General features: G+C 43.1%; 1 long non-coding RNA gene across 1 annotated transcript; it reads left to right on the top strand.

The window, feature by feature from the left end:
* Window positions 1–312: 312 nt before the first annotated feature.
* Window positions 313–2903, top strand: LOC134483503 (uncharacterized). The gene is made up of 2 exons (XR_010060333.1): window positions 313–971; window positions 1057–2903. It is a non-coding gene; the product is annotated as an uncharacterized LOC134483503 (long non-coding RNA).
* The last annotated feature ends 4093 nt before the right edge of the window (window positions 2904–6996 follow it).

The following is a 6996-nucleotide window of genomic DNA, read 5'->3' as shown; positions in this document are numbered from 1 at the left end:
GTAAAATCTCAGAAAGTAATGAAGACAGAAAACCCATACCAATACCTGAAAAATTTAAAGTTGACCAAATATTTACATTTTAAAAATTTGTCATGAAATAAGGAGATAGGGTGGTGATTTGAATAGGTATGGTCCCCATAGACTCATGTGTTTGAATGCTTGGCCGATGGGGAGTGGTACTATTAGGAGGTGTGGCTTGTGGGAGTGGGTGTGACTTTGTTGAAGGAAGTATGTCACAGTAGGGGCTTTGTGGTCTCCTATGCTCAAGGTACGCCCAGTGTGGAATTCCAGTCTCCTTCTGCTGCCTGTGAATCAAGATGTACAACTCTCACCTCCTTCTCCAGCACCATGTCTGCCTGCACCCTAGTTCTTGCCATAATGATAATCAACAAAACCTCTGGGACTGTAAGCCAACCCTAATTAAATGTTTTCTTCATAAGAGTTACTGTGGTCAGGTGGCCTCACCACAACAGGTGAAACCCCAGTGAAGACAGATGGCTCAGTCAACAAAGCGCTTGCTACATAAACATAAGGACCTGTGTTAGATTCCCAACACACATATAAGAAGCTGTGCATTGTGGCTTGTATTTCTAATCCCAGTACTGGGGTAATCTGTCTAACAGAGGAAGCCAGGTCCCTAGAAAGAAAAGTTGGGTGCATTTTTCCCTTCTCGGAAGGGTAAAGCTGAAAGTGTGATGCACAAATCGAGATTGATACATTTGATTAAATATTTTTTAACATTTCTTCAAGGCCTGCAAAGAAAGGAAAAATTTTAAATTGGAAGAGAAACTATCTCCAGGAATAAAAACGAGCACAAGCCCAGAACACACAAGGGGAGTGCAGGTTTTTATTAAAGATGTGCTAGCTACTGTTTCTCACCCATCAGACTGTCAAAAATCCCAGCGTAAGTCTACTGTTATGAAGGACAGTGGGTAACAGGCACGTTTCAGCAGAGATAATGACTGGAGAAGGTAAGTTGGCAGAATTTTTTTCAGAATTTCAAGCAAAGGTACCCTTTGAGCCAGCAACTAAAATTCTAAAATACTCATTCTCTAGGTATCGTTACAGAAAGATCACCAAAAATAGAAGAAAAAAATGAAGGTGCCATTTTACTCCAATAGGAGGTGGAAGAGAGAAAAATCCACATTTATCTGTCTGTGAAGAAGACACCCTTATATATATCGTGGCGGGGTATGGCGCTGTTCATTGCATTGGGACACTGGGGAAAGTGTTTAGGGAATGTGAAATTTGACATCGAGTAAGTTAGGAGTTTCTGAAGACATGTTCACACGTTACATCCAGGGTCTGTGCTCAGGGAAAGTCAATGAAATTCATTTCTGTTGAAATATTATATATAGAAGAGAACGATGAAGGGGAAATTTCTGATTTCTTTAACAGCTCGGCTGTTTTGTCATGTGATGTTTTTCTGGAAGCTGTCTTGTTGGAGGGTGTGTGGTGTTTTGCTGGGAACAGACACGTGAGAGGGCGCCTGACGGTCAGAAGGGATATAAATGGAACAAACACTGAGAAGACATTCTTGCGTTGCTACAATGTTGGTCTTTGCTGGTCCTCGATGGTCGTCATGTCATCGAAAGAAATGTGCCAAAGAACTTCTCATGGTAATCCGGCTGATTCTGGTTGCTTCTGCTGACTCATGCCCATTCACCATTTTATTGAATCAAGTCTTCGGTACTAATTCATATTCGGTGTTTGCTAGTAATATTGACAAGAAGAGTGGCGTCACCCGAGGAACTGGTTCTAAACAGGTTCACTTCTCCTACTAACATTCTTTCTCCCCTACCTCTGGTTGGTGAGCTAGGAGGGAGGTTGAAGTATTTTAGAACCTAAATGAAGTAGGTTTTGACAAACGTAAGCCTACAGAACAAAAGGGATCAGTCTGTCAGATACAATTGAGAACCATTGAATTTAATTAAACAAGGCATCATATCGGGGAGAAAAATCCAAAATCTTATTGGCCAGGCAGCCTTGTAAGAGGCAGGTGGAGACCTTGCCATTGGTCAAACTTACGCATCCCAGAAAGCTGCTGACTGTGATGAAGCAAGACCTGAGCAGTGCGGACAGCAGTGACCCCCTTCTACAAGGACTCTGTGACACCTTCTGTGGAAGGAGGCATGAGGCTTCAAAACACAACAGGATTACTGGACCCGGCCTATACCAGTCTTTGCCTTCCCTACTGTCAACTAGAAAAATGGAAGAAAAGAATATACAGAAATCTGGTGTGTTGCAATAGAGCAGCCGGTGACAACCAAATGATGTTGCAGCCCTCCTGCCTCAGCAAATAAAATGCAGGTGCTCAGTTCAACAGAGTGCAGAAAACAATGAGTCAAACTGCAACATGATCAGGTCCCACAACGTATATGCAAAATTCTCATTTAGTTTTCCTTTGCTTATCTGAAAATGAGGGGTCTTTTCTCTGGTCTACTTCTCACACTATCCTTGTTGGAAGAGAAGCATAGGTAGGAGGAGCTAAGCCCAGCTACCCATCTCTGTGTACGCTCTGGCCACCAACCAGAAAAGAGAACCAAGTATAGCCAGAAGACTCCCTAACCGCACAGAGATACAATACGCCCCATATAGGCAATAGATTGGCAAAGGCCTTCGAAGAAATAGTAGACCATGGTTTGAATTCCATTGCAACAGAGACCTTATATATCTAAACATATGTGACCAAGAAATAAAGCTGAGTGTGGAGATAAATTGCTAACTCTACGAGCTTTATAACAAGAAGAAAGGCCTAAAACATACACAACAAGAGATGACGGGAATAAACACAGCATTGACACCAGTGTGAGTGGAAGAACTAGAGATGTATGGTTAAAGTAAAATGTAAAATATGCAGGCAAAAGTGAAAATAAGTGAAGGTAAAGTTGGTTATTTCTAAAGATCAATGAGTGTGATAGAGTTTCAATGGACTATCCCAAAAGAGGAAGTTTGAGGGAGAGAAAGGAGTTAAACACAAATAAGAGAAAATCATCATCACTAGGAAGGAAAAAAATATCATTATGGCTCCTACAAATACTAAAAAACAGTAATGGAATATTTTAATAGTTTTATGCTAAAACTTTGTAACTTAGATGAAATGAATAAAGTTCCTTTAAAAATGCTACTAATAAACTGACAGATGATAAAACAGAATATTCAAAAAAGGCTGCCTATTAAAAATGTTACATTTTATAATTTAAAGCTGCCCCACAAAAGAGCTCTGGATCCACCCCCACATATTTAAATTATCCCCACATATTTGAAGAAGAAATAATACCAATTCCACCGACTCAGAAAATGGGACAGGAGTAAGGTTTTTCTAACTCTCTTCATGTGTAAAGTATTAGTGGGATACACGATCCAGACAGTCATGAATAAGAAAAAAAATTTAACGAAGCCTCTAGCGAATGTGAACATTTCCTAATGAAATTTCAACAAATGAGTCCAGCAATATATAACAAACAACACAATTGGGTAGAGTTCATCACTGGAATGCAAGGTTGGCTTAATGCCTAAAATATCAATAATTCGGGATAAAGGAAAAAGTTATGTGCTCATTTTAATAGATCTAGGGAAAACAATGGTTATGGCTTATCAGCCATACACATTAAAGGTTTTCAGCAAATTATCAATAGAAAGAAAGACTTAAAGGGTATCTATAAAAAAATCCATGACTAAAATTATACTTAATGGTAAATACTAAATGCCTTCCTTTAAAGACCAAGAATGAGACAAACCTTCATTTCCACTGAACGTCCTGGGGACATCTTAAACCATGAGAAGGAAATGGCGGAATCTGTATGATGTCATTCCCCGTGGGCTGCATTGACCAAGCAATTCCAGCCCAGGCCAGAAGCAAGATGGGAACAGATATAATTGGAAGAGAGGAAGTGGGTGTTTATGATGCATAATAATTGCATATTTAAGCCCCAGAAAGAAATTAAAGCCTATTTTACTTGGGGGCGGGGGGGAGAAAAACAGAGCCCGAAAAGCAAAAACATGGGCATAGGATTCTTACTTGTAAAATCTGGCCAAACATCTGTGCCCAGTCTCCTCCTGGTCTATGAAGTACTCAGTGTTACCATAAGCCACTCAGCTGCGAAGAGGCCTTCATGTGACAAAGCGTGGTGTATAATCTAACAAAATGGGACGCTCACAGATGGCGGTACCATAAGCAGCAGACCCAGAGCGGTTAATAGAGATCGGAACACCGTGTTTGCAAAAGGTACACAAACAGCCCTCAGCTCAGGTTCACTTCATGGGGCGGTGCCACTGTAAGAGAATCCAGACCCTTGACAGAGCCCAGGGCAATGCCACCCAGCAGCTGATGCAACTGGGAAGTGACCGTTCACTGGAATCAAAGCTTTCCCTGATTTTCAGAAGCCTGCCACTCACTCGGTTTGTATACGCAATAGTGTCCCCATTACCCATGGTGTGACGTATGTCAGGGCCCTCAGTGTCTGGATGAACCTGGGGATCGCATCAACTTCTGTATATGTGAGTACCTTCCCTATATACATGCACCTATGATGAGCTTCTACTCATAAATGAAGCACAGTGAGAAATAAACAATTGAAGAATATATATATGTATATATATATATATACACACACACACACAGGTTTTATATGGCAGGAATTGGGAGAAGAGCTCAGGAACAGATAGATAGAGATTATATATATATATATATATATATATATATAGAGAGAGAGAGAGAGAGAGAGAGACATACATACATATATACATACATACAAACATAAACATATACATCCAGCTTCTGTGATGCTGGATGCTGAAAATGAAGCCATTTCAGTCGCTCACAGACCCCAGTGCGCAGGGTGTTCTCATTGGTATCGCCTGAAGTTTAATGCACTATAAGGTTTGAATCTGAAACATCCCTACAGGTTTGTGGTTTGAGTATGGTTCCGTTAACAGTGGTTGTTGTCTGGACCAGGTGTTTCCAAGTTCTTAGCGCCTTAAAGAATTAAAAAAGGAGGCTCACACAGATTGCAAAGCTGTAAGAAAACTATTCAGAAACAAAAGCAATCGTAAGATTAGATACCCTACCGCCAAGAGAAACAGCTCAATGAGAGCGCCCAGGGCCCTGGTTACTGTTTGGGGTTTTCTTTAGTGGGGTTCAAGAAACAGGAGTGTGGTTGCTAACAGACATAACACAGGTGGTTCTCTGTTTTGATTGACAGGCTTGGATTGCATGAGCCTTCACTCACCACATACGTCCTGTTCGTGTGCACCTGATTTCAATCATTTGCACGTTCAATTATGCACGAGTTTAAACTGAAAATTAAAATTAGCTTTCGCCCCCGAAAGCCTTCATTGTATCATATTGTACATTTATCCCAAAACAGTCCTGACTGGATTCCCTCCCTGTCAGCTCCACATTTGTATATATCTGGGATATGTTTGAATAGGTGTCCCTAGGATGTGAGTGCATTTTTTGGTGGCTTTCATAGGAAGGGGAAACTTAGTCCGTTGTTTGGAGTGGGTTGTACACGTGGCCCCATCTGGCGGTGGTCCCAGGGTTGCTAGCAAGGTGCATTTCTTGGAGAGGAGGGTAGGTGCCTGTGAGGGTCTGGGGTTAGCAAGTCCATCATAGAAAAGGAGTGTGTATACAGTCCAAGCCAAGTGAGGCCCAGGTTGCTAAGTTCTTTCCTAGGCTTGTCTGCCTCTGCGTTATTTGGGAAACGGACTTGGCTGCAGGAAGAGGGTCCCTGGGGAGTGGACCTTTGGGAGTGTATTGTTACCTTTGTCCTTTTCCTGCCTCACTGGCTGCTATCTGGATGGCCATTAAGTGAGCAGCTCTCTTTCACCACAAGCTCCTGCTACCACGGAGACTGCGGGATTAGCCTTCCTCCCTCAAGAAGTTCCCTCAATTTTGGTCAGAGTGCGACCAAGTCCTGCTACGGGTCTAACGCTTCCTTGTTAGCACATCCAGTCCCCTACCTCTTACAGTAGCAGCCTTATGCCCAACAACCTGAGATTGGCTCGACAAATAGAACGATGGAGGTCCAGGCTAACAGGGGCCAACAAAGAGAGGCTGAAAAGCACCGGAAGTTCTTACCATTCTGCCGATAGCCTTTGAAATCCAGGAACCATGGAGATGGACGCAAACTAGCCCCAAGGGCTTCATGCTGAGGGCTTCTGTGGGTGGCAGGAGGCACCTTCGCTGGCACAGCCTGGGTAATGTCGGGAGTGCCAGGCCCCGCTCAGCTCCCACCACAACCCTGGAATGTATGTCTTCATTTACTTCTAAGAGCTTCAGGACATTTTCCCTCCCATATGTTAAACATTAAGTGGCAAAGCTGATAGAGACAGGCCCAATGTGATTTTGATTTTTGCATATGCTGAGATGTTCGGTTGGAGGAGGTCCTGAGGAGACCCATTCCTCAAAAGACGCACTCAGAAGTGCCCCCTGCCCCGCCCCCAGGAAACCCCTGCCTCTCTCAACCTTTAGCAAGCACAACTGCTTTTAATTCCAAGGAGTTGTTTTCATCTATCATTAATTTTGGCAGTAGAAAAATAACCCTTTGATACCAAAGAAGGCCAGCCTAGTAGGAATTACTATTATTATTAGATTAGTAATAGCGGTGGCGATAAATTGGACCAGGCAAGAGTTGATGTAATGGACGCTCCTGGCCCTGGTTCATGGCTGTCAGCTCTGCTTAACTGGCCCTCCACCCTGGCCTGGGTTAGAAGTATTCTGTGTCGGGTCCCCTCCCTGCCAAACTTGTCAGCACCTGGAGGGCACAGGCTTCTTCTTGTTCCCAAGCCTCCCAGCACTGCCTACCTCAAGCACAGAAGCTGTTCGTCCAAACCCACACAGGGTGTTCAGTCAAACCTCAGTTAGCCGGAAGGGCCCCTGAGCCAAACTAAAGAGAGGATCACCACGGGAGGCTCTGGTAGATGGGAGGAAAAGGCTCTGAATTGGGTCGTTTCACAGCTTTTGTCTTTAAAGCATGCCGTTTATTTTTTTTT

The sequence above is a fragment of the Rattus norvegicus genome, chromosome 19 (assembly GCF_036323735.1).
Source record: "Rattus norvegicus strain BN/NHsdMcwi chromosome 19, GRCr8, whole genome shotgun sequence".
Taxonomy (NCBI): domain Eukaryota; kingdom Metazoa; phylum Chordata; class Mammalia; order Rodentia; family Muridae; genus Rattus; species Rattus norvegicus.
Note: the sequence above shows the minus strand (reverse complement) of the source record. Positions and strands in the feature narration are given on the sequence as shown.